The sequence below is a fragment of the Rhinolophus sinicus genome, chromosome 16 (assembly GCF_057876585.1).
Source record: "Rhinolophus sinicus isolate RSI-liver-muscle chromosome 16, RSI-T2T, whole genome shotgun sequence".
NCBI lineage: Eukaryota > Metazoa > Chordata > Mammalia > Chiroptera > Rhinolophidae > Rhinolophus > Rhinolophus sinicus.
In genome coordinates, this window is record NC_142516.1 from 66,792,065 (window position 1) to 66,819,017 (window position 26,953).

Consider the following 26,953-nt stretch of genomic DNA (forward strand, 5'->3'; position numbering starts at 1 on the left):
TAGCAGCAATGCATGGGAGTTCCAGTTCCTCTACTTCTTGGCTAATTGTATGGTCAAACTTTTTTTTTTAATTTATATATATATATTAGAGTATGTGCGTAGTGGAATTACAGTGAGGTTTCAGTTTGCATTTTCCTGATAACTATTACACAGTCTCCTTTTGACATTATTTCTCACCTAGAGATGATGGGAGGTTTCTATCAGTATATCTAAAGACTAAACTCTTTTGAATTCCTTGTGCACAAAAAGTATTTCTTCTGTGTGAAATAATGACAATTCAGTCATACAGCATCTCCCTGGACTTATTTATTATATACATGACACTTTCTCTAGAGCATCTAGTTGCAAAGAACCCTCTGAAAGTTCTTTGACTCTTGAAACATTGGTGAAAACCAGTGTAGTTTAAAACAATGTAATTTTAGCAGACTGCAGCTGGCCCTACTTTTCTATTATGTGACTCAAACTTTGCATATAGAAATTTATTAAGAAGTCTATCTTTAGAAGTAGTCAAGGCAAAATCTTTCTCAAATTTCTTCTCTCTAGAAAATTCTGGAGTCACAACCAGAGATAAAGTGACGTAGCAAAGGAGAGAAAATTGCATTAATGTCAATTGGTGCAATTATCTTTCTTTCTGGAATTGCTTATATCCATCCACCTGTCAGCACTATTGAGTGTCGTCCTGAGGTTAGATTGTTTTAGAAATAACCACTTGATTACCATGCTTGCTTCAGTTCTGATGTTGTATTTTATTTTTCTAATCTTAATTGAATGCTTTTAATTAACTCAGTATTTTCTGTGCACACACATGCACACAAAGCTTTAATTTGAAGGAGAAAATCGGATTATTTATCTTTGTTTTTTGGTTTCCAACTTGCTGGCATTCAAGCCAAAGGTGAATGGGCTTCCTGGGTGTCTGAGGAAATTATCATCCTGTATTCTACCCAGCAATCTATCCACTAACCTTAGAAATCAGTGATGGTTCTGTTGTGGCTATCTAAGTCGTGGGATGAAAGAAGAAGAGAAAGGATGAGTAAAGAAAGGGTTTTGAAAAAGACTTCAGGGTTCTGCTGGCAGTGCATTTTAAAGAACTCTAAGTTGTAAGGATCACTTCTGAACACATATCAAGCATTTGGTGTGGCCAACACTGTGCTTTGATTTTCGGACATCCTCTGATTTAACGAGCATAAGCAGTGTCATTATCCCCACATGTGTAGATGTGGAAAAAGTTTCAAAGAATTTAAATAATTTGCTGAAGGTCATTCTGCATGTCTTGGTAGAGCCTGAGTTTGAATCTGGGCCTGTGTGTTCCAGAACTCATTTTAATCACCACCTTGTACTGACTTGACTGGTACCAAAAGTTTATTGGCTTATCAGAAAACATGAAGAAGAACAAGTTTTATAGCCTTGGAAATGTTTGCCATTTATGTCTCTGTAAAACTTTTCTTATGCTGGATGAATTATAAGAATTTAATACAAAAATGTGCTAAACACTTGTGCCATTCCCGAGCACTCCACTGAGGAGAAACAGACTGGCTATACCAGAATATTCCTAGAAAGAAATAGCAACTGATAGCAAGATTAGGCAAACATAAGCCTCAATAAATTCCCCCACTACATCTTTTCTTTGGTTTCGTTTTCTTTTCCAAGTTCTGGATGCCTCTATACCCTCTTCATGAAGCACTCCGAGAATCTAAGTTTTGGAAATGGCCTTAGATGTCATCATATTGAGACACTGTGTTGGTGAATTTTGTATGTCAACTTGACTTGGTGATAGGGTGCCCAGATAACTTCATTCTGCATGAGTCTGTGAGGGTATTTCTGGATGAGATTAACATTCAAATAGGTAGACTGAGTAAAGCAGATTGTTCTCCCCAACGGTGGATGGGCCTCAACCAATCTGTTGAAGACCTGAATAGAACAAAAGGGCTGAGCCTTCCTTGAATGAGAGAGGATTCTTCCTGCCTGACTACCTTTGAACTTTGACATGGGCCTTTTCCTGCCTTCGGATTTGAACTGAAACATCGGCCCTCCTGGGCCTCCCATTTGCCAGCTTATCCTGCAGATATAGGGACATGTCGGTCTCCCAGCGGCAGGAGCTGTTTCCTTCTAATCTCTTATCTATTGATGCTGTTTCCCTGGAAAACCCTGACTAACACAGACCCCTAATGCGATTCTCTCTGTGTAACTCCATGTCTCGGGATCACTCAGTGTGTAATCCTGGCTCAAGAGGATGTGGGGTTTGTCCTGTTCATCGGCACCAAAGTACCGTGGTTAGACCTTCCCATTCAGCACCAGCTGTCATGCTAAGTGTCCCGTGTTCCACCCTACACCCTTTAACCTCTGGAGCTTAAAACATGTGGGGCATGGCAAGGTTGTAGTGGGAGGAAGGTTTCTCATGGGCTGCACCTGTGGGGGGTGGAGCAAAGGCTCTGGGCATGCGCAGGCTCCTTCCTACTGGGCGTCAGCATGCTTGCAATTCTGGTGCTGTCTGGGCCACTGAAGCGGGCAGCAGGCAGCACCCTGGTATGCACCTTGCACCGGGGAGACTTGGATCAACTACAAAGGTGGACTTGGTTCTTGCCTGCAGGGCCTCTCTCCAGGTAAGGGAGTGTCATTCTGGACACTCCCCTCCCCCTCCCCCTCCCCTCCCCCTCCCCTCCCTCTCCCCCTCCCCCTCCCCCTCCCCCTCCCCCTCCCCCTCTGTCTCTCTCTCTCCCCCTCTGTCTCTCTCTCTCTCTCTCTCTCTCTCTCTCTCTCTCTCTCTCTCTCTCTCTCTCTCGCTCCCTGTCCCTCTCCCCTCCCCCTTCCTCTCCCCCTCTCGCCTTCTCCCCCTTTCCTTTTTTTCCTCTCTTTCTCGCTCAGTTAGAGTGAAAGTTGATGCAGAATGTCTTCCTGCAGCTTCACTTGGCTTCAGAGTCTCTAATGGGTGGGGAGGGGGCTCACAGCTACCAGTAACATTGTCCTCTTAAGGTGAGGTCTTGCAAAGATCCAAGAAGCCTAATTTTGTGCTGGGCCAGAGTCACTTTATGTTGTCTTTCATCACCATTCAGAAAGAATCGACATACTCAATAAAAACTCTGTGCTCAATTCTCCCACTTAGGGGATATTAGCAAACACTAGGCTGTGCTGGTTGTTGAACTAAAGCCATGTGTGAGGGTTCCAGCCTCACGTGGGGAAAGAGCAGCCAGTGTGTAGGACGCTCTGAGCTGTCTCTGCATCCCGGACACCCCTTCATTCGCAGAGCTGTAGGGCCCATTACTGCACATTAATAATGGTTTCACCTGGCTGCATGGAGGTTTGCCCTGTGCAGAGTGGGGCTGTGGTAGACCTGACTTCTCCAGACAGCACAGAATTTGAAGCTGGGGTGTGTGTGTGTGTGTGTATGTGTGTGTGTGTGTGTGTTGTATTTTCTCCATCCCTTATTTCTTAATGCCTGGGGTTTAAGAACATAAAAATTCTGATTAAGGTTTTTCCATAGGAGTACAGGTCTGGGCAAGAGATCTTTTGTCAGCATGAAAGGAGACTACAGCCACCATCCACTTTGGAATAATAATAGCTAGAGAGGGACAGTGGCCAGACCGTAGAAGACATCAGAATCCTGACCCACAGTAGTGGTCCACAGACGTCAGGACGCAGTCAGTGACTGCGGGCTCCCCTGTGTTTTGCCCTGACTTCCAATTCAAGGTCAACCAGAGAAAGCCAGATATGCTTCTCAAACTAATCAGTTAAGATGCTCTGCTTCTAGTTAGCAACCTCTACCTCCCTGTGCCAACAACATTCAGTCAAATCATGCCCGAAACCGTTTTCCATTGTAAAGCTCTCTCACTCCCTGACTGTCTTTAAATCTCTGCCACATAGAAGTGACAATGACAGGGCATCTGATTCCTTGCTATGGCAAACCTCTCTTGTTCTCATTCAGATGGTCCTTATTTATATACATTCTATCATTTAATCCTCACAACAACCCTATGAATAAGATATTACTGTTGTCTCCACTGTTCTGATGAGGCATAGAGGGGATATGTTATCTGCACAAGGTCACACCACCGCTAAGTGATGGGTCAGGATCTGAATCTAGGTCTGTGGGTCTTCTAAATGCATGTTTTTAAACTGGTACCTCTTGCTATCTCACTGTGAGCCCTCAGGAGCCACACATGATATATAGGATCGGTAGGAGTTAAGATTTGGTAGGAGATCATGTTTTTGTTTGTTTGCTTGTCTGTCTATCTACTTGAGGTCCTCAGGCCAGCGATAGAGAGCACATCACCAGCTCGGGGCTCCCTTCCATGATGTAGTCTTGTGAAGTGCCACTTAGTTGGGTTTATATTTCCCAAGACTCTTGTACGTAGCTGAGGCCATGTGGCCATTTCTGGCTGATGGAATGAGGGCGTAAATGATGTGTGTTACTCTGAAGGAGGTAGTAAAGTTTCTGATAGGCCCTGCCCACACTTTCTTACCCTTCCATGGAAACTGTGGAGGGTCAGGTTGCAGATGCAAGCCACAAAAGTTGGAAGAAAACTAAATCCTTGAGTTTGTACTTAGAGAAGAGCCACCAGTCCAGGAGAGCTATCAGACCAGGAATAGTCCCACTGGACTGGCATACATGAAAAATAAATGTTTATTATGTTAAATCATTGGGGTGTTGAGGTTATCAAAACAGTCAGCCTACCCTAATACATGTCTCTTTAAAACTCCTTTTAGGGGGAGGGTTAGGCCCTCCCTCAGATCATTTTCTAGTAACAATTAGATTTCACCTGGATAACTAAAGTGTACATGCTAATGTTTCCTTAAAAGCATGAGTAGACCTTTTAGCTCATAGAGCTAGAAATGCAGGCACAGTAGACCATTGTACTAGGAGCTGACATTGAATGCAATTGATTGCAGCCACACCAGGAGCAGGACAGACAAGGTAAATAAATTATGAATTCCAGTGGAAAGGAGCTTGCAATAACTGCTGTTTCATTTCCCTCTTAAGCCCCTGTGACTGTAAACCCGCTTATAGATATATTTTATTAATCATTGTTTTGATGTATTTGGATTTTGCAAGTGGCTATTGTAGCTAAGGGATTTCTGGACACCCCTCTAGCTAATCAGATTAGGGACATGAAAGCTATGGTGACAAACTAGTGTACGTATGAAAAAGACAAATGGAAAAGCTCTCTCTTACCAGCACTTGCAACTAGCTATTTCTTTAAAATAACAGCTTTAGAGCTCTCTCCAACTGTGCTGTCCTCACTTCTGTCTACAAACGATGAACTTCATCCTGAAAATTACATTAGAGATACTTAACAAATGGATGTCTTTCAAGGGACATTATCAGAATAAAACACTTCATAATTCACTTTACGCCACTTGAAGAAAGATAGCATTGATATGATATATTGAAAGAGCCATAGCTACCAGCACTTTAAAAGAACTTTCGTAAGAAACACAAAGCAGAGCATTAAACCATTAACAGTAGAGCAGGCTAAAAAATCTTAAGAGGACTGGGTAAGCTTTGCATGAGCTTCAAATGTGTTCACATAAAGTGTGTGTGCGTGTGTGCGTGTGTCAGAGAGAGAGAGAGAGAGAGAGAGAGAGAGAGAGAGAGAGAGAGAGAGAAGAAAGGAGGGAGGGAAGGAGGGAAGATGGAAGGAAGGCAGGGAGGGCCTGACTATTGGTTGATTTCTATCTGTACTTCATTGAGTAGCAATAACTAGTCTCAAACTTTACATCCTTTCGAGGATAGTTCCCAGTGAAGTCTGACCCAGTCCTGCGTCACCCTAGATCCCAGGAAAGCTGTTGAGATTACTTTTCATTCTGATAATCCTTTCTAGACAGTAATCTGTCAATAGTAGTTTTTGCTATTGAAATCTCTTTTTTATTTTTTATGCGTTTTGCTCTGCCTTCTTTACGACTTCTCTGTTTCATTCACTGTTTTATCTCCAGTGCTAGCACCCTGCCTGGCACACAGAATACAGTCAATGTTTGTGGAATATACACAAGGGTGAGCGAGGCGACTGGGGATAACAGGAATTGGGGAAGTCTCAACATTTAAACATAAGATGGGGTTTGAGGTAAAATGTGAAGGTTGACTAAGTTGTGAATATGTAAAGAGGAGGAAAAGTATTCCAGGTGGAGAATGGGCTAAATGGAGGAGTCAGGAATGAGTTCAATATGTTTTCAGAACTGTAAGTGGAAAGTGGGGGAGACAGTGTAACCAAATGGAAGATGAGTGTCATGGCTGAGCGCTGGTTTAGAATGCCAAACATGAATAAAGTACGAAAATTTCTTCACTGAAAGTTTTACGATAACTTTGTTTTAACTCAAAAGTAATTGTAAAATGCCTTTTGTGGGCTAGTTTTACAAGTCAAAGTCATGTGCTTTAATTCCTATTGGCCTGTTTGGTTCATCTGCATTAAACACTCTTGAATACTATACTTGTAAAACCAGAATATACGAGCATTCATTGGTTTCACGTTCCCAAAGGAAATTATAGAAATTCATTTGTCAATCAGTGATTTGTACTTTCCCATTCCTAGCCCCAGAATGGAAGATACAAGTCAAGAACGATTTCCTGGGACGGTTGGGCTTACGCCAGACACAGTGTTAGTGTTTCCTGCTGGACCATATTCAGTCACATGGGTTCCTGTGTGTCTGTTCCTGGGAGAGCTGGAGCAGGCTGGATTTAGGTTGCATTCTCATGGATGTAAGGCCAGCTGCAGCAGTTCCCATCTCTTTGGAGATTCAGATGTTGCATGCACCTATCTGCCTGATGCCTACCAACTCCTGATGGTCAGAGAAAAACAAGCTTGTCATTGGTTGGTCTCCTATAAAGCTCCTATCTTTATGAAAAGCAGGGCTCTTATCTTTCCGATTAATTTCTTCTTAGACAGAAGCAAAGGGTTAGGTGGTCTGACTTTCTTCAGCTTAGCTATCTTCGCTTACATAGGGAGATTAATTTAATAAGTCAGAACATTCTTCTGGCCCAGCAACAATAATAACAGTAATTATTAATATGCATTTAGTCATTACTAAATGCTTAGAACCACACTAAATACTTTACCTATACTATTTAATTTATTCTCCAAGAACCAAGTATTTTTATGATCCCCATTTTGTAGATCAAAAGGCTGTGCCCTGAGAGTTTAAGGAACATCCCCAAAGTTATACAGCCAGTGAGTGACACAGTTTCCTGTGGATTCTTGGTATGATTTGATCCTGAATATACAGATGGTGCCAAAAAAAAAAAAAAAAAAGTATACACATTTTAAGAAATAAAAACTGTTAAAATTGTAATACTCAGTATATACTGATAACAAAAGTTGAATACAAGTCACATTTGACTTCTGCAGTTGCAAGAGGTACTCAAAGTGGTTACCGTCAGCATCCAGGCATTTCTGATTACAGCTAACTACTGCTTGAGCAACGTTGACCAAAGTGTCTACTTGTATACATTTTCTTAGCATCCCCAGTGGTCACTAGCTAATGCTAGCCTTTGCCTCCATTTTTAAAGGGAATGACTCATATTTAGATTCAGTCTTCTTCACAGTTTTCTGTTGGATCTCCTAGTGTAGGCAACCACAGACATAACTCTTAGGTCCCTTACAGGGATTGTTCAGGTAGAACTAGGAACACTATAAGAATGCAGTGATCTCAATACCCACTTACCAAATGGCCTGGGCTCAAATCCCAGTGTACCTTTCCCTTGCTGTGTGGCTGACGTTTCATCTGTCTTCTCATCTGTAAAAATTGGGGTAATACTTGCTTCTCAAGGGGTGTGAGGCTTAATTAAGATACTATATGTAAACTTCTTAGTACTGCACCTGGCACCTGTAAGAGCTCTGTAGATGCCATTAATAATTTCTGCTAAAGCGTACACAGTTTGAATTGATAACAGTAGAGCTGTTTTCCTAGTACAAGGATGTGCAGTGCCTCACCTTTTTTCTTTCAGCGACCATGTGTCTGACAGCTTGGTGTTCTACGTTAAAAAGAAATGAAGCAGAGAAGACAGGTATTTCCAACCTGGAGAAGAGATTACACATTTATTTATTGACTAAATAAATGTATCATCATACACCAGGGTGTCCAAAAAATGTATACACATGACTTGTCTTCAGCTTTTGTTATCAGTATATATTGAGTATTACAATTTTAATATAGTTTTTTCCTTTCTTAAAATGTGTACACATTTTTTTGGCACCTCTGTATTTGTGTGAGAAAAATTAAAATTAAAGTATATTAGGAAATATTAAAAGAAGAATCAGGAAGGGCTGAAAGGACTCCTGTTTGAACCCTGACATTCTCTGGCAATGTCCCTAAGCTTTTAGGGTCACAGACCAGTAGATAATTGTGGGAGAACCAGGGAGCCTCTAACCTTCAAATCCTCATACACATAACGTTATGCATACAGTTTTGGGGTTTGTAGAAATCTCCTTTAAAGCCCATCCATGTGCATTTCCCCCTCAGGGTAAGAGCACCTGTCCTATTATAAAGGCCTAGGCAGACACTAATGATTCTTTTCCATCAAGAGCTTTCCTCGATGGTGACAAGGAAACTGGAGGTTGAAGGCCGAGGAGGAGTTTTGTAATTAGAAAAGAGGGAAGGACATAGCAGTAAAGGGAAGTTCATGGACAAACTTATGAAAGAGTGAAAGTGAATGGTGGGGGGCCCCCTGCGGAAAAGCAGATAGGCTGGGACTGGATAAAGAGTGTTATTTACACCATGTAAGGAGTTTTGTCTGATCTTCATAGTTGGCAATGGTCAGAACACTACAGGCCTAAGATGGGGCAAATGGGGAGTGAGGGGGGGTGATCTCAAAGCCCCTACCAGAGCTACAACTGGAACAGCTATTTTTGATTTATACGTAAGATTTGGTTTGAATTAAGGATTTTATAGCTTTTAAATGTTGAAACAAAGTGTGTTGTAGGCAGTAGAGACCAAAGAAAATGTTAAAGCAGGAGGGAGGGAATTGATGTGAGCCGGTCTGTATTTGAAAAGATAATGCTGGCCACATCGCTCAACGAGAACACCAGTCAGGAGGCCAGAAAGAGTCTTGCCTTTTTATCTGCACTGTCCAAAAGAACTTTCTGCGATTATGGAAATGTTTTATATTGTTGTTCAATAGAATCGCCAGATGTGGCTGTTGAACACGTGACATGTGGCTAGAGTGATGGAGGAACGGGATTTGTAATATAATTTAGTATTAGTTAGTTTACATTTAAATACCTCATATTTATGGCTACCATCTTGGACCGTGCAACTTTAAGTCAGGGGTCTCCTACCTCCTAAAGGAATGCAGCCCTGCCCACACCTTGATGTGAGCGAAACCCATGTCAGATTTTGGAACTGTGGAGCTCTAAGATGACAAATTGCTATTGTTGTAAGCCCCTAAACTTGTGGTAATTTGCTATGGAAGCCATAGAAAAGTAATAAGCCTTGAGTGGCATCATGAAAGGGGCTTTTGAACAAATATTATTTCAGGCTAAGAGTCACCAACTGAGACAATATATATATTTTTTTCTTTTTGAAAACTTATTCCTTTTCTGATCATCTAGGTAGTCTATGGTCATGACACAAAATTTGAAGAAAGCACAGGACATTATAAAGAGAAAGAAAGCAGGTAGCCATATCTCCTTTTCTGGAGGCAGGTCCTAATGATATTTGAATATATGCTCTCTAATTTTTTATTCGTATTTTTATCATAAAGGTGACAATGAGCTTAGAGTTATTGAATGATTATTATGTACCAGGTCCTGTTCTAAACATTTTACCAACTCATTTAATCCTCATTATGAGCTATGAGATAGGCAGCTTTCCCATTGCACAGATAAAAGAAACTGAGGCAAGATACATAACTTGTATGTCTAATGTAGTACATGGCAGAATAGAACATCTGTTTAGGCACTGAATTTCAGAGTTCAGCTTAATCCTATGCTATACTGTATATATTCTGAATGTACCATTTTTAATAATGATTTTTTTTCACTTACCCCTTTAAAATAAAGGTTTTTCTCATATTGTTAACAACTCCTGAGATGGCATAAGTATCAGCATTTTGGGGCTATATTTTTTCCAAAATAATTACAATGATCTCCTTTGTTGTTAAAAAGAAGCATTATTAGAAGTAGAAATCCTTTTGCTTAAAGGTGACATTAGCACGATGCTGTTTTATGAATGGAGGAGAGGAGTGGGGGCAAGTGTCCTATAAGTTTGTAAAATTATTTATTTGGAACTTGAAGATAGTTTTCCTTTAAAATAATGTGATACATCATTGGACTTTCAACAGCACCCCTTCCAACATGCCCACTTTTCAAATAATATAATGGGTCTTCTAAATGTTGTCAGTGCATTGAGGTTTATCCCAAGAGTTTGAGTATGAGGAAAAGAAAATGTCCCCCAGGGAGTGCAACTGCACACTCGGTGTAAAATGGATCAGAGCAGAAATACACAAAGTTATCATTAAAGAACAATATAGAGTCCAGGCCTATGTTACCCAAAAAAGGAGGACATACGTCAGAAAGTTCTTAGCCCAGGAAGAAATGAGAACGGAGTGCCTGGGACATGCCCCAGCGGGGTCCGAGGTGGCACTGTGCACGGCAAGGGAGCTTAGCCAATGACCTCCAAAGGGACCGATCTCTTTGGAAGACAGATGCCACAGTTATTTTAGACGATGCAGTTAACATCAGCTAACTCTCTTGTTTTATTTGCACATTCACCCAATAATTTCTAGTTAAAATGTGGCTTCTTAGGTAGATCTACCTACAGGAAGAGATCTCTGGTCATGCCGCCACAGTATTATATTTATCACTCTACATTAAAAGATCGGTGTTACAGTTCCACAAATATTTCCTGAGTTTGGTTAATTCAAATATACTCCCCAGATGTGGATCCATTCTTGGCAAACTGACAGTCAGCTCTCTGAAAGGGCCTGTGGAGCTGATGGGCAGCTTCTGAACCAGGGACTCGCCAGGTGGGCTGGCTCTTCCCCTTCACTTCCTTTGACATTATCATTGCCAAAGTGTAGGCTTCTGTTGTTATTTAAACAATTGCAGTGAATATTTGTAATAAAACAGTAGGAAAAATCCAGTTGTGATATTAGTAGTTACTACAAAAGGAAGCTAAGGTCAAAGAAGAGCACTTTAATCAGAGAAGAATATAGATGCTTCTGCTAATAATAATAATAATAATAATAATAATAAATACTAATTGGGGACTTAAAAATGTATCAGGCATTGTGTTCTGCACTTGAAATGAGTTATTTCATTTAGTCCTAACAACCCCATGAAGAAGGTGCATCGTTATATACAATTTGCCATTGAGGAAATGGAAACATCTAGAAGTCAAATGACACTCACCCAAGGCCAGGCATCTGAGAAGTATAGGCCAAGGTTATAGTCTCAGCAGTACAATTCTGCCTGAACTCTTACCCATAATCTTCATGGAGGAGCAGAAAGGAGGTTCTGGGGGAGACTAAGGGAGACTCGAGCTCCAGCGTCAGGAGTTGATGTCACCACATGGTTAAGCTTTCCTCTTTTTGATCGAGGTATATCATTAACTTTTCATACTAGCCAGTCAGAGTTTGATTCTATTCTTGGCTCACCATTTAAACCGGGGAGAAGAGAATCTTCAAAGAGAACTGGATAAGAATTGGAAGGGGCTGGGGATGAGTGATGGGGCAAAGCGATGAAGAGGTCAAAGATGACACATGTCTACAGAAAAGATTGCCAGATAAAAAAAATAAGCTGTGAACATCAACAGAAGAAGAGGGGAAAGGTAGGTTTGATGCCCAGTCATAATCATATTTAGGGAGAAAAACAGAGTGGATCAGACACCAGGTACTAGAAGATTATTTGTGTCCATCTGGAGAGGACGCGAGGAGTAAGGGAAGCACACTCAGCCGGACATCAGTCTGTATGTTCCCTGCTTTGTAACTGAGAGTCCTTGCTTTAGCTTTTGAGCTCTGAAACTGTTTTATTGCTTTTATAAACTACTAGCTATCTTCTTTTAGGGGGAAATAACAGATGGTCATGCTGAAACTGAGTTTTTTTATCTGAATCTTCAAAACCTTTTTGTGCACAATTTATGAGGTTCACTTCTTTGCAAATTCAGTGCTTTCTTGTAGTTTTCCTTTTGCGATGAGCCACAAGAGCCTCGTTTTTATTGGGCACTGCCTATTAGTAGCAAAACTCCTTTCTTATTTAATCAGCTTCTCCAAAGGAATAAGGCTGAGTCCAGATATGTTCTCTTTATGAGGGTGAAAAGATTTTGGCGGACTGACTAAAAATAACACATGGAATCTGCCACCTGGGTCTCCCTTCCATATTCATTTGTATTTTTATGCATTTTGCTCATGCAGTTCAAACTAAGAGGTCTGCCTCTGTGAGCATGGAAGAATTTTGACTGGGTCAAGTGTGTGCGGCTGAGGTAAGGACGCTGCTGTAGTGCTGTGGAGAGGTTGACCCTGACTGGCCGCGTGGTTGGGAGGTGAAGCTGACATAGGCCCCAAGCCTGGCCCCTTGGATTCAAAATGAATAGAGGATTGTTGCACAAACTCTCTGTTGAGTGGGGGAAAAAATGAGTAAAATAGGGTTGCCTATGAAAAATCCCTCAGAAATGATATGTTTTTTCATATCATTGCATAAAAACCTGCAAAATAGTTGGATACACACCAGGTTCGGAAAACAAACAACTAAACCAAAATCAACTTTACAGAGTCAAGCATATCCATAGCTCATTTTGTTCTTCAGGCTTATTTCCCAAATCGCTTGGAATTAATACAGTTCTGATTTATTATTCAAATCTCTGAGTCCACCAGAGATACTCTGAGCCAGCTTTTGTGCAGTCTCTGAATGCTGCATAGACTTCAGGAGGGCAGTTTAGTGGAGTGGCTGAGAAGACAGGCTCTGGAGCCAAAGTCTGGGTATAATCTAGCGTCTGCCACTTACAAGCTGCATGACATTGGGCTAATTATGCAGTTCTTGAAACTCTTCAGTTTTCCTCAACTACAAATAGACATACAAGTATTTTCCCTGGGTGGTTATGTGGAGGAAATCATATACATATGCATGTATACACCCACATATATGTATATATAGTATATAACATATACTGTATATGTATGTGTAAAGTACTGGCATGTAGTACATCCACAGTAAATGACAGCTGTATTATTGTTAAGTTGCAAACTTTGCTCCTATGTTGTTTTTGTGAAGGAAGAAATACGAGTCTCAGTATTGGGTCTTGCTTGCTTTAATTATATTAGCTTAAGGGAGAGAGCTAAGTCTATCGTAAAGAAATCGTTTTTGGGAAATTCTGCATACTATACTTCTATTTTAGAGAACCATGAGGCCTAAATAGTCCTGCAAAAAAGAAACCAATTAAAATTCTTACATGTTAAATATTCTCAAAACTTATTTGATTGCTAAAACCATTTTCCACAGTTATACCTATTGGTATCCTGTGGATTTACTGCTCTTCAAGCATAGCAAACACACTTTAGGAAATTCTGATCAGGTAGATAGCCATAGCCATGGTCTTCAATATAGAAATGTATATTTGAATCCTTGTCGTGTGCTTCCTGGCTCTGTGACTCTGGCAAAGCACGGAACATGGCCGTCTTGTGTTATTAGTTAAGATTCGGTTCAGATGTTGTCAGCTCCAGGACCAACAGCCCCCAGATAACTGGGTAAGAATCATTTTCTATATGTGCTCATAATTGGTGCCATGCAGAGCAGACCTGGAACCCGAGGCAAAAGGAAAAATCAATTATATTGATACTGTCTTCATATAAAATGAAGTTCTTCAGTTGCCTCACTCTATTCCTGGCCCTGCTCATAAAGCTCTGAACATATATCAGTCATACTACAATAATTTATTTATATACGTGTCCACAGATGGACTGAAAGCTCCTGGTAGGTCAAGACCATGCCATACTAATCCCTACATCTACAGTAACTGACTCAATACTGGCACCAAGTCATGTTCAATAAATGTGTCTCTGGCTGGAATACTCTTCCCCTGGACATCCACATCTTCACTTCCATCATGTTTCTGCTTAAATATTGTCACCAGAGAGCCCTTTCCTGTAAAATGGTGTCACCCTCACCCTCACCTCAGTATTTATCCCTGTGTTTAATTTTTCTTCATGGCACTTATCATGGTCTGCCATCTCTTTGTTTATTTATTGCATATCTCCCTTGACTTACACCTTGGTTGAGCAGAATCTTCATCTGTTTTTTGATTTTTGTTTGTTTGTTTGTTTGTTTTTTATTTCTGCATCCTAGCATGATGCCAGGTACATAGTAGATACTCTGTAGATAGTGTCTGAGTAAAAAAAAAAATATATTGAATGACTGAAAAATAGATGAATGAATAGCTTCATTTTCTTTCATTGCCTCTTCTTGCAAGTGGGAATAATGCAACCTACCCCATCTGCTAATAAGATTGAATATGAATGTATATGTGGTAACACTTAATATTAGGCTTTGCCCATTGGTCGGGTTTGATAAATGTTCATCTAGCTGATCATGAATGGATAATGGTAATGCATATGAGGGGTTTCTGGGACAAATGAGAACTTCTGGACCAGCATTTTCTAATACCACAAAGAGAATGCTGGATACCATGGTGTCATTTATTGAGGGATGTTTTTATAAGCAGAATATTAATGACGCAACAGTCCCAATCCTTTTTTTTCTTTTAATAAAGTATACATTTAATCAGAGACCAAGCTAATGATTTTTTGTCTTGTAGTTCTACATGTTGTAGGACAGAATCAAGAGAAGACCTTGAGTACTAGAATGAATCATAGCTTCTGGGTTTGAATTCTGGCTCTGCCCTTTACTAATTATGGCTGATTTCAGATAGTCGCTTACCCTCCTTTTGTGCCTTATTTAGCTTCTTCATTTGTAGAAGAATATTGTAAATAGCTGTGTCTCAGATTTGCTATAATAATCTCATGTGCTCATTTTATAACACAGTAAATGTTAGTTGCTATTGATCTTTTTATTACTATTACTACAAGTATCACCACCACTGCCACCAATCCCACCACTACTACCAAGTAACATCTCCTTGGAATTTCTAAGCCAAGCAATAAGGGAAAAAGTGCTACCCATAATTTATTTCTCTCATAAACCTTTAGCAGATCTCAAAGTCTAAAGGGACGGTTGAACTACTACAAATTGCATTAACCGATTATATCCACTGATGAAGCCCAGAAGCTGGTATTGCCACCAGTAAGCTGTCATGTGGGTCCTGTAGCCCACATCACCTTAGGCTTCTCCAGTACATTCTAACAACTCTTTAGGACACCATTCCTTAGCCTCTAAGAAGGTTGTTGATTTGCATATGAACAAATGCAAATGATGTACATTGTTGGTCTGTTAATGCTCCATTTCTTTGTTTCCTGTGTATGTGTTTATCAGAAAGTAAGCTAGCAGTTTTGCATAAATCGGTCTTTCTTACTGGGCCGAGACTATGTCATGAAACAGTCTAGAGGGGCGACCTCAGTGCTCCTTGGAAGGGGGAGTCAGTAAGACCACGGGACCCTGGCCACAAAGCAGAGTCCAAGAAGCTGTTCTTGAAAGTGAATCGTGAATTAAAGATTACACTGCTAAAAAGGTATGTTTGTTTATGCTCTGTTTTTCTGAGGACTTGAAAAGAGCTAGCAGCTTTCCTTGGGTGCTGTTCCTTTCCCACCTCCACTCCCTTTCTTTTACTATTCTTTCATTTCGTTTTGGAGAGGTCACAGCAATCTCTCTCTCTCTCTCTCTCTCTCTCTCTCTCTCTCTCTCTCTCTCTCTCTCTCTCTGTTTACTCAGTAAGCACTAGGAAAAAAAGATGGTCCCCTTAAAATAGAATTAATGGGAACATCTTCCTTGAAAGAAGCTGAGATAACAGATTTCATTAAAACTGCTTTAATGGAATTGGAGGGAACTCTATCATTAAAATGTGTTTGCAGAAGGTAGGTAGAGAGTGATTTTAATTATTGAATGTTTCTAAATATACTCTTCCACTCCTCCCCAACCAAGTAATGAAGATCTATAGTTCAAGAGAAACTATGTAATATTGTTGAACAGGTGACTAGAGGTATCCAAACTGACCATGATTTGGCAAGGTCTCTTTTTTATTAACGAAAGCAGAGACGAACCCACAATTTTCTACTTGTATAGTGGAATAATATTTTGCTAAGTTTACCATGTTCCCTTTCGGGCAGTAGTGAAGTTTTCATGTTCCCTCTCCTAAAGGTAGGTTAGCAGCAGCCTATACACAGATCTACAGAACAGGCAATGTTCAGATTTTGGATTTCATAATCGGATTTTGAAACTTGAAGCACCAATAGACCTCCATACACTTTTGGAGATTTTGCTTTCTGGGTATCTTGCTATATATTATAGCGAAGCTGCTGTGGCCAGCACGCTTGGGGTAGTAGGTTAGGAAAGCTTCAGGGGCACAGGCGCCAATGTGAGCAGCTTCAGAGTGTGCCCACCCCTCCATGGTCTGGAGTACAGAGCAGCAGATGTTGGCCTGTGTGGCCTGCAGTGGTGCAGATGCAGGCCAGGAGCTCGAAGCTAGAGAAGCTTCACAGTTGGAACCAGGAAGGTGATGGTGGTTACCAGGTGGGAACATGCATGTCTCAGGAAATGGATGGCCATAGCATGATCTTGGTTTATTAAACCTCCCTATGAAAAAGAGGTCCTCATCACAGGAATACATGACAATCGTAAGCATTGCTTGGGAAATAATAGAAGATGATTAGGTAAGTTAATACAGTAGAACCTTGAATGCTTGGCAGGAGATTTCGATTTGATATGTTTGGCAACAAGGAATGATTGCAGTTTTTCTGGAAGGTAATCAATAAGGCAAGAAAAATGCTTACATTGGAAGATTGCAAAAAATATTAGGAGGAGCAAAGACATTCAGACTTTTAAGGGTAAGGACTAGGTCTTACTCATTTTGAAACTGCTAGTGCCTACTGACACAGAGTGTAGTGCACAATTAGTGCTCAATAAATGCTTGTTGAATGAGAAAAAGAGAACAATTCTATCTGTGTTGTGTTCTCATTGAAATCCAAATGGATTCCAGTAATTTAGATTAGATATGAGGAAAGTTCTGGTGAGAAATTATTAGCCTGTGAAATAGAAACTGAGGGAAAATGTGCAAAATCTTGAGAGGTCTCTGTGGTTTAGACTTGTTCTAACCTAAATGTCAGACGTCAATTTGCTGACTTTTCAATACTAACACATATATGACTTAATAATATTATACAGATGAAGAATGCTAAAAAAATAATTAGTCTTGAAAAAACATAGAGGAAACTTAAATGCCTATTGCTATGTCAAAGGAACCAGTCTAATTATATTGTATAATTCCAACTATATAGCATTATGAAAAAGGCAAATCTATAGAGATAGTAAAAAAAAAAAAATCAGGGTTTGAGGGAAGGAAAGAAGGGTCAAATATGTGGAAAACAGAGGATTTTTAGTGTATTTATTCTGTATGTTACTACAATGATGGATTCATGATACACATTTGTCAAAACCCAGAGAACTGTACAACACAAAGAGTGAACTCTAATGTAAGCTATGGATTTCATTGAATAATAATGTGTCTACCGGTTCAATTTTAATGCACTAATGCAAAATATTAACATTAGGGGAAACTATTGGGGGTGGCAGAGAGGGATATAAGAGACTCTGTATTTTCTACTCAATTTTTCCATAAATGTAAAACTGCTCTTAAAAATAGTCTCTCAATTATTATTTTTTTAAACTGTAAATCATTAAGATATAGAAGGATGAGCATTCTCTTAATTCAGGGGCCCATTTTTCTTTACTAAAATGTTAGTGAGAACTGCTATCCCTCTCTTTACTCATTAGGAAGGACTAGAAGGAATTGAGGAAAAAAAACATTATTCTCCTCTGTCAGACAAAAATAAAAGAAAATTGTAGCAAATAGTTTCTTTCTGCCTGGAAGATACAGGAGAAAAAAGAGGCTTCTTTGACTTTTCTCCTTGGCAATTGATGGCTTATGTTCTTGGCAGTTAAAAGCAACAGACATGTGAGTAGGCATATGGAAATCAAAGGGCAGAGTGTGGTTGAGTCCAGTCCTTTTTCAACATGTGCAGGGTCCAGTATTCAAAAGGAAATGGCAAATCCCATTCCTATATCTTTGATTGTGTTTCCTCCAGCTTTTCCCTGGAGCGTGTCCCAAGTTACCTCCATTTGTAGGCACACATGGGATCTCTTGGTATCGCCCGGTTTGCATTATGATGCCAAATAGTATTCCCAGTTTGTATTTCATTCTTCTTCAACTTTTTGTTTTTGTTTTTTATGATGAGATGTATTTCATTCTTATCCAGCTATTAGAGCGGACCTAGCCTTCTGTTGATTTTTTTTAACTTTGTCAGAAATTGAGCAGATGGATTTGAATTCCTAATTTTCCTCAAAAATGTGCCAAGCACTTGTTCCTTATTTTCCCCTTGACCAATTCCTTGTGGCTTTGAATTTTTCCTCTTTACAGGAATCTCACAGATTAGTCTTGTCTCTGTGTTCTAGGCATCTCATGGTAGCTAAGCTCTGGAGAATCCACTCCCCTTCTGTTTTGATACGTTATCCTCCTAGTTTCATATACCTGGTGTACGTAGGTCTACACACATGTATTTCCACTGGAATAACTGAAAATGATATTATGCTAAAGTATAATTTATACTTCTTGTGACTGTTTAAGAAAAAGAAAGAAAGACATATTTGTCTAGTGTTTCACTGAATAGTAACCATGACCCAGTTCATTTGCAAAATGTTTAGGATAAATCATCTTAACTTAATTTCACTGAATGCCCCCAAGAAGTAGGCTAATAGTCCCATTTTATAGGATAGGATAGTGAGACTACAGAAATGCACTGGCCCAAGGCCAGCTAGTAAGCAGCACAGCCAGAAGGCAAGTTCAAATTTATCATATTTACTTTTCTCTTAATGAAAAGATCATTGGCTTTGCGATCTGAAGGGTATAGGTTTGAGTTCTTTCTTTTGGGGAGTGGGGACATATAGGATAGCAAGTTAAGTTTCTTAAACCTTAGTTTCTATGTCTGTAAAATAGGGATCATATTAATTTACTTCCAGTATTTCTCTGAGGATTAAGAGATAATGAATATAAAACTGAAAACAACAAAGGAATAAGACAAACAAATTAAGAAACAAAAACTCATAGATACAGAAAATAGTTTAGTGGTTACCAGAGGTTAAGGTGCAAGGGGGGTGGTAGATGAGGGTAAATGGGATCAAATATATGGTGATGGAAGGAGAACTGACTCTGGGTGGTGAACACACAATGTGATGTATAGAAGATGTAATACAGAATTGCACACCTGAAACCTATGTAACTTTACTAACCATTGTCACCCAATAAACTTTAATTTAAAAAAAGATAATGATGGTAAATTCTTTGCACAGGGCCTGGTATGCAGTAATTTGTGGCATGTCAATTATTTTTTATATTAATTCTACTATTTTTATTGACGATGATATAATTCATCTTGGGGCAGAAAAGTAAACTGTACTAAGCTGAGACACATAAATTACCATATGTTACTAGATAAATGCCCTTTACTAAGCCACATGAGCCCTGTGACAGAAACCAGCACTTAACTTGTTGGCAGTGTAGTCCTCTACTGACATCTGCAATCCCATTTCCCAGCCCTGTGGCCAGAATGTTATTTGGAGGTCTGATTGTTTTGCTCCCTTCTCTAAGAGGCCATGTTTTTCTGGTCAGCAGCTTCCTCTACAATTTAACGCCAGACTTTCTTTTTCCATCAGCACACGTGTCTGAAACCTTCTTACCGGACTGAAGTGATCTATTTTCCATCCTTAGTGAGATTCTTTTTGGAGTACAGATCAGCCATCCACTTCGGCAGCTCTCGCTTTCCTTTCACCCCTGTCTGTGCAGATAGCAGAATTACATTGACTTGTTTTGAGGGCTTCCTCCTGCCTCTCACCACCAGGCAGATAGCAAAGCCTTACCTTGGCTGGGTGCTAACTTGCCTTTGCCACCAGTTTTAGGAGTTGAAATGCAGGCCCCAAATTAGCCAAAGGAAACAAAAGCAATAATGAACAACAGAAACAAGCAACCAGTGACCTTTCACTCTATAACAAATGGAATAGATGGTATTTCGAATTAAACACATCTTGAAGTTCCTTTTTCTTGCTGTCGTGTAGAGTTGCTTTTCTTTTTGTTTGTTTTGTTTTAATACATCCATTTTCAATCCTGCAAAGTCTGCCTTGTTGCCAGGAAAAATAATTCAAGTCATACTATAACAACTCAGTAGTAGGAGGGGTGGGTGAGGGTGTTGGTAGTTCCCTATATCTTGGTGCTTTATTTATGTGAAGTTAATATAAATGGAACAAATATCTGAACGTCTATGATGTGCCAAATGAAACTTGCATGGCACTGGGCATGAATTAGCCAAACAGAAAAAGGGCCAGGAAGCTGCAGGTGGGAAGGCAATTTAGAGTATTAAAAAGGATGCATGAGGGTTCTCCACTTGAGCCTAGGAGGAGGCCAACTTCTAGATCTGATACAACCAGGAAGCTCTAGTTCCCACTAAAGAGCTACTAGCAAGTGATGTCCTCCCTCCCAGCAACCTCTGTGGCCCAAAGAACAGAGCTTAGCTGAGTAGCGAATGTCTAAGGGGGTGAGGGTGTGGGGGTGAGACAGAAAGGCACTTTGTAGGTGATATTGATGGAAAGCAAAGTCGCCTTAGTGGTATAATTGATTAGTGTTGATTTAAAACCTGAATTTTGATCATTTGCAAACAGAGAAATAGTTTTGTAATTAGAAATCTGAACTCTGATACAGTGAAACATCCTGGTGTGCCCTGTGATGGGATGAGACCGGAGAGGGAGTGCAAAAGATCACGGTACATCCAAACTGGACCAGGCAGCTATCATTGCTAGGTAGTACATTGGGCTTAGGGTTCAACAACTTCTTACTAAGAGGAGTTAGAATTTGCTACCAGAATTTTAGGTATGGAAATTGAATTTTGCTATGTATTAGTTGTGCTTAAGCTAACTAACTGTCATGCACTACCCATAAAAATCCCCAAGTAGAATCCCTTCCCTGGTTTGGTGAGAGATGGCCATTTGGACCTGGTGGTCCAGCCCAACCACTATAGTCAAGGACCCACAGAGGGCAATACCAGATACATGGAAACGATTATGGAAAGTGGTTGATCAAAGTGGACTTCTATTTTCTCTACCATCGATCACAATAACAGTGTAAAGAATATGAAACACAAAATCCCTTCCTTGGAAGAGTTTACAATCTTGGGGAAAGGCAGGCTACATTAAAGTGTACAAATACACAAAATTATGAAAGTCTTATTATCAAAATACACATGTGCATGGTAAAAGCAAGACAAACATTAAAATAACTGAAAAGATGATAATTTAAAAATACAGTCCTCTGACCTGCCACTCCCCACTCCTAGAGTCAGCCTTTTTTAACTGTTCTGGTTTTAGATCTTCTGATAGTCAACAGCACAGCACTAAAAAATATGTGTAAGTTACTTTATTGATAGACATTATATATTATCTATTACTCTCCATGGCAATAGAATTTAGCTTACTAGCCCCCTTCATCCTATCTAAATTTATAATTGTACTATGTGTTTATATTCTACTAATTACTTTTATAAGTAATTAAATATATGTTTTGCTATTCCATCAGCTGTGGATGGAATCGTCTGTTTTCTTTCATTATTTCCTAAAGCCTCCTTCATCCCTTGACCAACTCCATTGTCAGAGCCTGAACTTCTGCAGTATAAAAAGCCTGATAAATTTTACTCTTTGTTCTTTATGGAGACTTAAGTCTACCATGCTTTATATGCAAATTATTTAAATAGCAATATATAGTTCTTTACAATAAAGTGCCATATGCATAGTCCGCATTATTCTTGTAACTTTACCAGTTCTGAGACCTGAGACATCAGTAAAGGTAAAATAGAACAATTCATGGAGGCATTAGGACACGTTCTAAGTCTTGAAAAGTGCAGAAGACTCAGATGGGCAGGGATGGTTTGAAGGTGTGGAGGGAACAAGAAAACAGGGCAAGTAAAATGAGTCTGGTGTAGTCAGGTGATAGACAAGTGACAAGGTTATACAGAGATATTTATTTCTTAGAGCAAAATGGTGGATAAAGTTGGAAAGGTAGTTTTGAGCCAGATGGTTGGCTCTGAGCCTCAGCTGTCTGCTTCCCAAAGTTGTAGCCTACACTTTTCCTGCCTCCACTTCCTGATCTTTCTCTCCACAACCTCTTTCAATCTGGTGTAAACCCACACAACTCTATTAAAATTGCTCACAAAGACCACCAGGAACTTATCTAATAGTTTCATCCTAACCAACATTCTCCGTTATGTCTTGTGGATTACTTACAACTGGTGCTCAGCTGCTGCTTAATACTTCTCATTTCCTTTATCCTGTGGCACTGAATTTTTCATGTTCTTCTCCTGTCCCTCTTAATATTACTCTGTTGTCTCCTTTAGTAGGTTTTCTTTAAGAGTCTGTTTGGTTTCTGCATTTAACCTTTTCTGTCTCCACCAGCCATTCTGTTCATTTCAATCTATCCTACGCTCTGACTCCCGAGTCCCCAGTGTAGACTTCCTTCCCATGTTCCAGATTTACTTCACATCCCATCTGAATAATCAATCAAAACTTTCACTTCGCATGTGCAAAACTTACCATAGTCCCTTCCATACTAGTTCTCCTTCCTGTTTTGTCTTTCTAGCTCTGTCACTATCCTTTAAGTCAGCTGGATTCAGACTCTCATGATAGCTCTTGATTTTAATCCCTGACTAACTTTCATATCCAGTCAGTCACTAGGACCTATCAGTTCTCTACCTATGTCATTTCCCTAGCATTTCACCCTACCTTTACATTCCCAGTGTTCCTACCCTGGCAGAGCCCCCTTTTTGTTTTACCTGCATTGAAGCAAATTACTCCTAAATATCTTCTAATGTCTTCCCATTTTAATCAGTCCTTCATAGCAGTACCAGGCTAGGATAGGGGCTGAGATCATTTTATCTCTTGCTCAGAATCTTCAGTGGTTTCACATCACTGGCAGAATACAGACTTAATACTTTTTATCTGGCTTGGCCATTCAAGGTCATGCACATCAACCTTTGCAACACTGTTTTCCATTATTTCCTTTCATGCAACCTATAGCCGGGCAATATTAGATTTCTCACTTTTTCCCCAAACTGACTTTCTTCGCTCCTCTGCCTGATTCCTGATTTGAATTTGTGCATTCTTTCACACAAAACTCAGTTCAGTTGCTATCTATATCATAAAACCTTTCCTGTGTATCACCACTTCTCTCCTTTCCACCCTACTTTCCTCTGCTGGGGTCACATGTTTTGTTTCTATTTACTCTATAATATATACAGCAGTTTGCCTTATACTACTAAAATCTTATTCAGGAAAAAGACTGTGGCTTAATTTTGTATCATCTTCTCCATTCTTTTATTGCTGGTAGAAGTTTGTTACTTAACATAATTAGAGAGTGGGTGTTTTGGTGACAGAGACATGACTTTTGAGGTCAGAATACTTAGAGTATGGCAGCTATTAACCATTTTATCTTAAGCAAGTCACTGAACTGCTTGAGCTTCTGTAAAATGGGGATAATATTTGTATCTCCAGTTCTCTGAGAACCAATGAGTTAATATCTGTGGAAAGACTCTGGAAACTGCAAGGTCTATGTTTCTTTTTCTTTTTAAGAGATAATAGTTATATACGTCTTCTGAAAAGCTCTCCACCAGCTTGTATTACTGTAAGATGGGTGTTACTAATTCTGTTTTGCAGAGAGGACGACTATGAGAAAGAGAAGAATTGAGAAATATTTATCAAAATAGACAAGATATCCCGCTTTTGAAAGGACTCATACCCCCAAAGAAGGTGGTCTGTTTGCCCTGAAACTTTTTGTCAAGCACAGTGAAGTACTTAGAACCACACTAAAGCAGGCCCAGAAATCCCCACTGCCTCAGTGTCCCTTTCAAACTCAGCCTGACTCCTGGCCCATTTAAACATCTTTTCAGAACTAGGGTAAAGGGTTTACTTAGAGAAGGCCTTCAGGCTAGAAGATCCCCTGCCCACCAGAGTGCGCTCTATGCAGAGACAGTGAACCATGCAATGGACAGACATAGAGTAGACTTTGGAGCCCTGGGTTTGAATTTCTGCTTAATTTCTCACTTTAGTCAAGTTACCTATCATTTTGGAACATGAAGATGGATACTGCCTGTTTTGCATAATTGTTAAGATTAAATGAGGTCACCAAGTGAAAGCACCTAGCTCTAGGATTGGCACAGTGTTGTTACCCAGAGTTTCCTTTTTCTCTTCCTTCTTCCCATCTTCCTGCCCCTTTACCCCAACCTAGGTCAAGAAAGGCTTCCTACAAGGTGACTGTTGATCAGAGCAGGACCACATCCCTTGACCTGTCTCAGGGTCCCCTAAATCTCCAGAAGTCACTCTAAATATAGCTTTTGGATGAACAAGGAAATGCAACCAGTCAGCAGCTCCTAGTGGCTTCACAAAAGCAGTTACTGGCAGGGAGCCCACAGTTAGAGAGCGTGGAGACAAGAATAGTACTCAAGGCTAGTTCAGGGCTCTTTCTGCCAGTTTCTGCTGCCACTGCACATGTGGGCACAATTGGGGATTAACTCTTCCCTTCTTTCTGCAGTACAGCCACAGTCTCATTAAGAATGAGCTGAAATTCAGTTCCTTCCAGAAAAAATATTTTTTAGACTTAATAAAGTGGCACATTAAACCCATGGTATGTACAATACTTTTGTTTACCATTCCTGAATTGGAACTATTGATTGCAGGCTTTTCAAGTTGATTACCAGGCTGACCTTGGGTATCCACTTGAGTGGGTTTTGTATAAATCACCACCAAAGTGAGACGTAGGCCTCTTGAAAAAGCACAGACTCTAGTTTAGCAGACACTTGTTCAGTTATTCTTCAAGTTCCTTTTAGGCATGATAACTACTTGCCATGCTTTCCCCAAAAACTTAGCTTTATTGTACCTGATTGCACAAACCTGAGATATCAGATTTCATTTGGTCAGTTTCAGTGCCTTATTCGTTAGTCTGCCCTTGACAGAAAATGGGAAGTATCTTTTCCCTCACCCTGAGGGCTAGTGGTAGTTTATGCAGGTCATTGGCTTTCTGGATCCATATCTAGTCTGGGTGTCTCAGAAGAATACTTGCTTTGGGGGGTCCAACAAGAATAAAAACAAAGTGTTAGGAAAGAGAAATCCCTCCATGAATCTTGTGGGAAAATGGGAACCAGAAGTACGTGCATAAAAGATCGTCAAGTGTTCTTTTCTCCACTGAATAAAGTTGAAGTTTGATTTCAGATATTAGCTGGTTCCTCTTGAAGAAGCTTGGGTGACATGGAATGACAGTGAAATCGAGATAGCTTGAAGGACAGGCTTTTAGTTGAACAGGCAATTTCCATGTGCCAAGAGTGAAGACAAGAGGAGGGATTTGCAAATGGCATTCCCAATTAAAAACTTGGACCATTTAATGAGCACTTACTGTGTGTCAGGCACTGTGCTAAATAATTTATGTGCATCATTCTGAATTGATCCTCCAAACAATCCTGTGAGGTAGGCATTATCCCTACTCTGCACATGAGAAAACTATAGTTTAGAGAGATTTACTTGACCAAAGTCATCCAGCAATAAATTCAAGGCTCCTTTAAAGTCATAGCATAAATCACTTTTACCAGTTAAAACTATAAGAAAGTGTATTTTACTCAATTGTAACTTCTTATGGAATCAGCCTATGACATTGATTTGGCACTCACTACTCAAAAAAGTGCCCAGTCCCTGAGTGGGCTCAGTTCTAAGAAAGGCTTGTCTTACCCCTTAAGGCTGATCTACCAGCAACCCTCCAACCCCTAACACATGCTCCACCTCACCTTGTTCTTGAGCCTTCTCCACGCTGCATTGTCATTGCATGTTTGACAGTCTCTTTAGATCATGAGCATCCTAAAGGTGGGATGGGAACTGGGTCCTGTCCGTCTGTCTATCCCAACATTGGGCCCAAGCCCTATAATAGAGTAGCTGCTCAGCAAATGTTGGATGAAAACAAATTACTTAGAGGACCAGTCAGCTAAGTCTTATAATGAATGAATCCAGATTATTTAAGGACAGACGGGGCCAACAGGAATTTAGCACAGACTATTAGGAAACAGAAATTTCTCCTTGACTTTCATGGAACAGTATGCTCCTACAGGAAAGATGCTTGAAAGTTTTTAGTGGACTTTTATGGAAACATATGAATACAAGGTTCACGTTTTGTCATTCATTATCTGCCGCCTTCTCTGAGGGAGTGTTGGTATATAGTAGCACCAATCACTAAGCACTGTATGCTAGACCTGTGGGAGATACCAGGAAGGATAGGGGATTGCTGGTCCTAAAGATGTGTGTTAGGATGTTGTCTCAGTCCACACAGACTGCTTTAACAGAATGCCATAGATCACATGGCTTATAAATGGCAGAAAGTTATTGCCGACGGTTCTGGAGCCTGGAAGTCCAAGATCAGGTACCAGCATTAGCGGTTTCTGGTGAGAGCCCATTCCTGGGTTATAAACCGCCAACTTTCCTTTATATCCTCACATGGCAGAAGAGGCCAGGGAGCTCTCTGGGGTCTCTTTTAGAAGAGGACTAATCCCATTCACGAGGGCTCCAGACTCAGGACCTAATCGCCTCCCAAAGTCCCCACCTCCTACATAATGCCATCAGCTTGGAGGGTAAGATTTCAACAAATGAATATGGGGTGGGGGTGGGGATCACAAACATTTGACCATAGCAGATGTGTTTTTCAAAGCGCTGAATCATTTGTGTTATTCATAAAGGGACCTGAACAAAAAATGTCCTTCTGTGGGTTTATGAAACTTCTGGGATTGAGGTTTTAAATA